This window comes from Petaurus breviceps, unplaced genomic scaffold (assembly GCF_028583685.1).
Source record: "Petaurus breviceps papuanus isolate PSGF00001 unplaced genomic scaffold, PetGlider_PUasm1.0 38, whole genome shotgun sequence".
NCBI lineage: Eukaryota > Metazoa > Chordata > Mammalia > Diprotodontia > Petauridae > Petaurus > Petaurus breviceps.
In genome coordinates, this window is record NW_027186304.1 from 28,274,354 (window position 1) to 28,284,419 (window position 10,066).

A 10,066-nucleotide genomic window follows, 5' to 3' on the forward strand; every position below is an offset into this window, starting at 1 on the left:
TCAAATAAATTTATATGACCACTCCACCTCAGGTATACACAGAAATGGTTACACCCTTTATATTATCAACGAAAAGTGCTCTTCTTCCATGTTTATCAATATCTCACTTCATATGTGTGTACATATATGTAACATGCATATGGGTACAAATATGCATACATATATCCACATAGATTTAAATGATGTAGTGTCTAGATAAAGATATCCAGCTCTAGTCTCTCTCCTGACCTTTATCTACTGCCTTTTGGACATTGTAACTTGGATGTCTCATAGCTATCTTAAACTCAACCTGTCCAAACAGATCTCATTATCTTTCCCCCAAATCTTCCCTTCTCTTGAACTTTCCAGTTACTGTTGAGGGCACTGCCAGCCTCCTAGTCACCCAAGTTAATGACCTCAGTGTCATCCACGATATCTTACTCTAACTTATCTTACATCTAGTCTGTTGCCAAATCTTATTATTTCTTTCTTCATAATGTCTCCTCTGCATGTTGCCTTCTCTTTACTCACACAGCCATCACCCTTATCACTTTTAACCTAGCTGTTGTAATGCCCTTCTGTTACAATCCGTCTTCTACTCAGCTGCCAAAGTGATTTTCCTGAATCATCGGTCTAATTCTGTCATTTTCTCTCCCCATTCAATAAAACTCTAGGGACTATCACCTCCAAAATAAAATATAATAAAGTCTTTGATTTGGAATTTAAAGTTCTATATACTCCTGGCTGCCTCGGTTTCCTCATCTGCAAAATTGGATTAAAAAAAATCTACCCCACCCCCAGGATAGGATAAAATGAGATAATATTTCTATAATACTTGGCAAATTTTGAAACTCTATAGGAATATTGTTGTCATGTTTAAGAATAATAATTGTTATTATTAGTCATACCCTGCTTTCTTCCTACCCTTCTAATTTTCTTATATTTTCTTACTCTTCACACACTCTATGAGCTAGCTCCACAGACTACATGCTGTTCCTCAAACATCATCCTCTCTCTCTAGTCTCCCTCTATACATTTGCACTGGCTGACTCAGCCTAGGAATACTTGGCTTCCTCACCTTTGTCTCTTAGCTTCCCTGACTTTCTTTAAGTTTCAGTTTTACTCCTACTTCTACAGGAGCCCTTTCCCAGACCCCTCTAGTTGCTAATGCTATGTCCTCTAAATTTATATCCCATCTACTCTGTATATAGCCTTGTGTGTATCTAATTATTTACATTTTATCTCCCCCTTTAGAGTTTGAGGTCCTTGATAACAGGGATTATTTTTACCTTTCCTTATATCTTCTGGGTTTATCAGTGCTAAGCAGATAATAAACACTGAATAAATGCTTTTTATTGATTGATTTTTATTGTTAGCATTGCTTTTATTGTTGTTGTCTTGAAAATGATTTTATTGATGTACTTTGTTTTTGCATCTCCCTCATTTCCACATAAAATATGTTCCCTTTCCCCTACTCAGAAAAATAACTTTTATTATTTATATTTGTGCAGGGATAGCTGGTGGAATAGTGGATAATATCACTAGGCCTGGAGTTAAGCAATTATGAGTTAAAATATGACCCCAGACACTTAGTAGCTGTATGACATCGGGCAAGTCACTGAATTTCTATTTGGCTCAGTTTCTTCAGGTGTAAATGGGAAAAATAACAATATCTACCTCCTAGGGCTATTGTGAGGATCAAATAGGATAATAGTTATAAAGTAAAAAAGATATCAGAAAAATATTTTAAAGTACAAAAGCAACACTAAAAGTTAAAAAGTCTTAGATAAAATATAATGGACTATTGCTAACTGTGTATCTTCCCACATTTCTGTAAATTCTTCATATTCATCATTATGGTACAGTAATATTTTATTACATTTCTATGCCACAGTTCAGTCATTTCCTAATTAGTGGGCCCATATTTTGTCAAATGAGTGACATTATTGAGATGATGTAGAGTCATCCTTAGCTTGGTGGTAGACTGAAACTAGATTAGAGAGCATGGAATTCTTTCCTGTGTTAGAGATTAGAGTTGCTCAACCATTATCTAGTTTGATCTTCTAGGTAGAATCTCAGAATCGCAAGGAACCTAAAAGGCCATTTATCGAACCTCTACTTTGAGCATCAGTGCCCTTTACAAAACCTCAGCCTATTCAAGTCTCTGCTTGAACATCTTTAAACATGAGAATGAAATCTCAGTGTAGCCATTCCTATTTTGTACAACTCCAATGGTTAACTTCTGTTTGCATTAAACCAAAATCTATCTCTCTTTGACTTTCATCCTTTGGTCTTAGTTATATGTTTGTATGGTGGTAGTGGTGGTGGTGGTGGTGGTGGTAGTAGTAGTAGTAGCAATAGAATATGTGTGTGTGTGTGTGTGTGTGTGTGTGTGAGATTAATCCAGTATTTTGTCCTTGTAATGAGTTTTGCTTACACTTCTTTGATACCGAATATTCTCCTTTATACACTTTACTTTTCCTAGCCTAAATTATTTGTGTGTTAATATCCCTTTCTTTCTTTTAGCTTTTTTAACTTATTTATCTATTCCTCACCTCTTTTGATTCTTCTTCTCCATTGTCTGAAAAAACTTCCTTCCCAGTTCTCCTCAAGCCTTCTATTTTAAGTAATATTCTTTAGCTCTAGCCTTTTCCCTCCCACATATTGTATGAATCATGGGTTAAAGTTCTTGTTTCTTTTTTATTCTTGATGTATCCCTCTTGAGGATAAAGACCTTGAAGTATCAAATTTGACCTCCATTTTCTATGCTTTTTCTATGCCTCTATTCTATGCCTTTGTAGATCTTACCTCATCCTCCCCATTTTCCGTTATCTAGCTCATAGAAATGTCACTTAATGAAGGAAGCAATGACAGATGTCATGTGGTTGAAGTAGCCCTGTGTTCCAAGTTTAGCTGATGGGAGGGTGCAATCCAAGAATTCAGTTCTACTCCATGCAAGGGATTAAGTTAGATGCTGTGGATACAGTGACAAAACACAACACCCCAACTCCAAAGGGACCTAACGGTACATTCTTTTCAGGAGAGTCAATGTATCTAGTTCTAATACAAGGTAACTTGAAGGCTAGCGCACGAGTCTGGATGACCGCCTGACTGGGATGTTGAATAGCAATTGTTTAGCAGTTTCTCCAACTAGGATTCAAGGACCCTCAAGGGGTCTGTGAATGTGGGATGGGAAGAATTAAATCTTTATTTTCACTAACTTTTACTAAAATTGAGCATTTCCTTCAATTATTTTAAAACCTTATTCTTAGAAGAAGCCCAGAGGTGTCACTAGACTGACAAAGAGGTCCATGACACATAAAAGGATGAGAACCTCTGTTCTGTAGAGTGAGAGAAAAAACTAGGTGAGCTCTGTGGGCCTCTCCTCTGCTTAGCCCTTGAGTCAGGCAAAGGCAAAGTGATGAAAGCAAAGTCAAAGCTATACTAAGGAATACTACTTAGACTGCAAAAGGACTTATGGGTCAGACAGAGACTTATTAAAGAGATAGGAGGAAACAGCAAAGGAAAATCAAATGCCTGCTCATCAGATACAGAAACATTCGATTTCCAAAGTATTTATATGTAATGTATATGTAAGCACAAACATATATGTATATCATATATTATGTATGTACAATACATACAGTTAGTAGCAGCTTGGAATGGTGACTAGAGAGTCAGCTTTGAAGCTATTAAGACCTTCATTCAAATTCCATCTATGACTTTGTTCTTGTGACCCTGGACAAATCATTTAACTTCTCAGTGCTCTAGGAAGCTCTCTAAAACTATTAAGTTGCAGAGAAGGTGCCAACTTGCACTGGTAGAGGGAGTGCCTCACCTCAAAATTCTCTAAATGAATGAAATAATATGTCCAGAATTCTCTATATGAATAAAAGAATAATTCTGGAACTTATTGCATATATGTATGTATGTAAGTGCTTTAAGCTTTTGTTATAGGAATGGGAATCTGAAGATCTTCCCTGCCCCTTGGCTCTCTGAGAGACTTAAGTGACTTTTAGAACCTTCCCTGATTTGAAAATATACTCTGCCCCCTATTAGGCTGAATGTGGTCACCTGGAGTCTGTGGCAGGGGGCTTGTTTTTCAAGAATGCTCACACCTTGTTACTTTGTGATTGGGCAGTGGGTCATGGGGGGTGTAATGATCTCTGAGCCAGGAGAAGGCTATATATCCCCTGATGTGAGGTTTTGCTTTGGGGCTCACTTTGAGAAGAGTTGTATGATTTGACCAGATGAGACTCTGGGCAGCTTTTGAGCTTCCCCTGCATCCTCCCACCCCCGCCCCGGCCCCCTTTGAAAACCCAGATGCTGGTGCTTCCCTCTGTGGTGGCTGTGTAGGTATGGATGTAATGATCAGACAGCTAGAAGCCTGTCTGCTGATCTGTTTCTCTGTCTGTATTTTTTTGTCTGCTTGTAACCTGTTTGTATTCTCTGAAGTTCGGGGGGCTGACCTTTTCCCCCTGAACTAGGCAAATGATACATGTTTGATTAAAGCAAGATTGTTAATCCATTTTGAGTTGCTTTCCTTTGGAGAAGCAGATCTAGGAACCTGTGATAGCAGTCATCCTGGGTTTACTAGGGTGTTTGCTGCTACAGCTTTGGAAAATACTTTACACCATAACAATCCTGGGAGGTTATGGTCTATTATAATCCCTATTTTACAGATGAGGAAACTGAGGCAAAAATATTTTAAGTTACTTGTCTCGGGTCACATAGTTAGTGAAGTGTCTGAGACTAGATTTGAACTTAGGTCTTCTGACTACAAGTCCAGTATTTCATGCATTGGGACACCTAGCTGCCAATATGTTATACATATTTTTGTTGTTTAGTTGTTACCTACTCTTCATGACCTGATCTGAGGTTTTCTTGGCAAAGATACCAGAGTAGTTTGCTATTTCCTTCCCCAGCGCACTCTACAGAGGCAAATGGGGGTGAATTGACTTGCCCATGGTCAAACAGTTTGTCAGTGTTGGAGAGTGGATTTGAAAGTGAGTGCCCTCTATCCACTTTGCCATATGCATGATAAATTAGATATGTAAATATTGTTCTTAGCACAGCTCCCTTCTACGGTAATGAACAGAGTTTCTATAATTTCTATAATTACTAGTCTTCTTTTTCATTTTATTGAATTGTTTATGAAGTAGGGTCAGGCTTCTAAATAAGAAGTCTTAATTTCAGTTTGTATCCTGTTCTTTTATTTTACCTTTTTGCTAATTTTCTCTTTATTGTCATAAAAAAAAAAGCTCTTCACTGTGAGACGGGATAAGAAGTGATTAGCTGTATTGGTGCATTTAATTGTCAAATTTTGTTTCCAGGGCACTACAGAAAAACAAGTTCATTTTAAACCAGTCAAAGTAATATTGATCATAAGTCGTTTCCTGACTTAAATTTATTTATATAATCCCATGGCAAACAATTTAATTCAACCATTAAATTAAAAGAGTAATGCCAAGGGATGGTAGAGTAACAAAAAACTTTAGGAACAGAAAAACCTTGGTTTAAAATTCAACTCTGTCACTTCCTAGTAGGCTGACCTTGAGTTAACTTCTTTGAGTTTCAGTTTCAAAATCTGTAGAATGGGGATAGTGATGATGGCTGATATTTTGTTCCTTCTTTCAGTTTTACAAAGTACTTTATATACTTTATTTCAGTTGATTCTCATAATCACCTTGGAGGTAAGGGCTAACTGCAGTTACTATCTTCATTTTTTACACCTGAAGAAAGTGAGGCTTGGAAATAGAATGTGGGGGTGGCTAAGTGGCAGTGAACAAAGCACCATCCCTGGAGTCAGGAGGACCTGAGTTCAAATCCAGCCTCAGACACTTAACACAAAACTAGCGGTGTGACCTTGGGCAAGTCACTTAGCCCCAATTGCCCTGCCTTCCCTCTCCAAAAAGCAACTAAATAAATAAATAGAATGTGACTTCTCAAAGTCATAGACCCAGTAAGTGTGAGAAGTAGGTTTCGAGGCTTGCTGATTCCAAGTTTAGCATCTATTGACCATAAGACATTCCTTCTTCTAATGACACTTGCACTGTCTTGCAAGCTGTGTAAATGTCTGAGTCAGGCTTTGAATTTGGGTCTTCCTGATTCCAGGACCAGGTCTTCCTCCAGCGTACCACCTAGCTGCTCCTTATGTCAGCCTCAATTTCCTCTTCTTTAAAATGAGGATAATAATAGCAACTATCTCACAATTCTGTGAGAATCCAATGAGATGAAATACATAAAGTGGTATGTGAATAATGACTATTATTTTATTATATAGAAATGTTTTGTAAATTGTAAAGCACTTTGTAAAATGGTAGCTGCTATTCTTTCCTATGCAATAATGAAGTGATATATGTCAACTCAACATTTTCTTGTGAATATTTTGAGTTTTCTAGAATATTGGGATAATTCTTTGGATATATTTAATTTTGAAGTAGTAATAATACTTTGGCTTTCTTTTTAGCAATCTAGTAATTCAGATAGTAGTCACTGAATATGCTCCATAACTAGTTGATATCATATTCACTAAGGCCAAGATACATGAGTCATCAGAAGACTAGTTTGTTTTGAATAAAAAACTAGCATAAATATGGCAAAGAAATGAATGAAAATGTGAAACCATCTGTCTAGAATAGTAAGCCAAGTTAGTGTTTACTGTAAACAATGCAATTTGCTCAAGTCCACTTCTTAAAAGGCAAGTGTTCTGTCTTTTAAAAATGGAAAAGAAATTCACTTATTCTGGATTCTCCACCTCATATCCATACAGCTATCTGGATAATAGTCATTCTAGATAATAAGAGAAGAAAATCCAGAAGGTTTCCCAAGCTCTATTTAATATAGTTCCTTACCATCCTCCTTTGCCTCAAAATATTTCTTCAGAGCTGCAAATGAGTAAACAAATTAATTGGTTTGAATTTCATCACTTTGTTGCCTCCCTCCCCTGGAGTAGAAATGATAAAGGGATTAGTGGGTGACTTTGCCCCTCATTTTAAAAAATGTCTTTGTGAGAAAGTGGCATATTAGTACGTTATAGTATCTAATATCTATAGCAGTATATAACGCTTTTAAGTTTGCAAAGCACTTTACAAATTTTATCTCATTTTATTCCCATAACAGCCTTGGGAGGTAGGCACTTTTATTATTCCCATTTTACAGATGAGGAAACTGAGGTAAAGAGAGATTAGGGGACTTGTCCAGAACCACAAGGCTAGTAAATATCTGAGGCAGCATTTGAACTCAGGAATTCCAGGCTCCAAGTCTAGCACTCTATCCAATAGGTGGAGCTAGCAATAAAAGTACCAATACTCCAAATCGTGGTATGAGTTTTACCCCTTTTATGCAGCATGAAAAAAAAATCCAGTTCAAATTCTTTTGATGAAAGCAGTCAGTGGCCTAAACTGTGGAAAAAACAGATGTGGACCTTCCCCCTTACCTATGGATGATTTACAAGCTTATGTTCTATCTTTAAAATTCTATTAGTGCATCTAGATGTCTAAGATTCTATGTAATTTCTCCTCAATTGTCTTGACATCACCAAGATCACAATATATCCACACCCCTATCTCTTTCTTCATGCCGGGAGCTACTAGTTTACCTTATTAACTTAAAACTACACCATTTCAACATTCTCCTATCTGGTTTTTAATGTTTCCTTACACCAGTTCTTCTTACTCCCACAAGATGAATGTTATAGAAATACTTTTTTGGTTACAGCCTGTCCTATTCCTATCCCTTCAGTGACTTCCTATTGCTTGCTTTAGAAAATCCAAACTTCTTAATCTGGCATTTAGGACTTGCCATAATTTGACTCCCATTTACCTTTTCAGTTGTTTATCTCACTACTTTTTTCCATCAACCTTCTTTTTCCTCCAGCCAGTCTGACCTGATAATTCTCATGCCTTGGACATTCTCTTATGTGCACTTTTGCTCATGTCTCTCTGGAATGACTCATGCCTTCTTCCTTCCTTGTAGGCCTACATCCTATATGAAACACGTTTTCTTGGTGGTCTTTAGCTAGTCTTTCTCTCCCTTATTTCGATATAGTATTTACTTTTTGTACTTAATGAATAGTTTTAAGGTTTTGCAAATGCTTCATATAATTCTTATTTGAGCCTTTAAAAAAAAACACACGAGGTTAAGAATATTTTTAGGGTCCAGGGCAGATGTGGGAAATTCCAAACATTCTCCACAGATGCAGATGGAAGACTCACCTGTAATTTACAGACTTAGAAAAGTGCCGGGAGTGAGTGACTGAGACGTTGTGACTTGCCCATGGCTACAAAAAGCAATTTGTCTCTGGGTATTATGTGTGTATGTCTGGTTTCATAGGCTGTCTTATCTGCCCAACTATGTTTACCTCCATCTTAAGGACTACACTTTCTCCTACTCCGCGCCTTCCACAAACACCTCATAGTTTATTAGACTAGTAGGTGCTCAATAAATGGTTGGTAGTTGACAGATGGAAAAGCTTGGTTCTGCTGAGCCAAACAAATTTTCCTCTCCCTTAGAATCAGAATTCAAAACCTTGGTTATTGGAGCAGAAAACTTCATCAGGTAATTGTTTTAGTGTTTCTAAAGGGATTGGGAATCAAGAAGACACACTTTTAAATTATGGGGATAGGGTCCCAGAGAACAGCAGCATCCTGTTCAACTGCTAAGGTAATTGGAATATTCTTATATTTGAATATTAAAGCCAACCAATTCTCCCCAGGCTCCTACAGACTTGATACTCAAGCTCTTTCCAAGTCAAAAGCAGAATCTGTCTTTTTGGAAAGCAAATAATTAAAGCAGAAATCAAAATTATAGTCGTTGCAGAGGTTCTTAGGGGGTGTTATCTTCACATAGCCTCCTAGGGTGGAGAAAACTGTTACATTGTAACTCCTCTAAAGTACTGTAGGCTCAACCACTCCTCCACTTGAGGAGGGTGGATCAGAATCGACGTCGGTTTTCTGTGAGACATCTCAGTGCGTGTACCCTGGTGCCTCTGCATCTTGAGCAAAAGGAGGGGGCGGACAGGGAGGGGAGGGGACGCGGGGCAAGAAAACCCATCCTCCTCTCTTTGCTGATTACACTCGGGACTGTCTAGTCCGGCAGACTAAACTGGCGGAAAGGAGAGGAAAGTGACAAACTGCTTGCCCTAAACCCTGGCAAGTCCGGGACGCACTATTGATCCGAAAGGTAACTTTTCTTTCCTTGCTGTGATTCCTAGGGGAAGAGGGGGGACGCGTCCGAAGGGAGTCTCCACCTTCCTCATTTGTTGGAAATGTGTCCGAGGCTAGTCCGGAGCTGAGCTGGGCTGCGCGGGGCGGCTGACGCGTGGCTGGGGCTGCTGCTGCTACTGCCGCTACCACCACCACTGTCGCCACTGTACGCCCCGTTCTGATTCTCAGGGAGCCTCCCGGGCCCCAGACCCTGATTTCTCCTCTGGCGCCGGCAGCTGTTGGCTATTCTTGCGCCCATTCGCCAAGGTACATTCGTCGCTTTGCTTTTGCTTTTTGCAGCGATGGTTTGGAGGTGTGGGGGGAGGGAACCCCGTTTAGTAGGATAGCTGGCTGCCAGCCTCGGTTTCCTTGGAGGCCCTAATTGAGCGAGGGAATTTTTAAAATGTAGTCTTCTTTTCCATTTCTTTATTTGAATTACTGTTATTATTTTTTAAATTCCTGTTTTGAGGCGCCATTTTTAAAGTTAACACTTGGTGGTGGGTGGAGATTAGGGATTGGGGGACGAGCTGGGGAGGGGGAATCCTGCATGTAGAAGACGGGGTTTCCTCTGTCCCCTCCTACGCGCCGGCCCTTCCTCTTAGACCAGCCCTTGGCCCGCATAGAGGAAGGACAGCGATGCGGCGCAGCTGCCTCTGCAGCTCTCCTGGGGGCCTCCATGCCAGATGCCCCGCTTCCTTGCAGCGGTTTGTCAGCCGGGGGGGGGGGGGGGGGGGGGGGTGCGGGTTGCGGCGGCGCCCCCCCGCGCCCCCCCGACGGGGCCCCCGGCCCGCCCCCCCCCCTGCCCGCGGGGGGGGGGAGGGGGGGGGGGGGGGGGGGGGATCTCTGCTTGCGTGTTCAGCTCGCTTCGCCTTGCTCCCTGC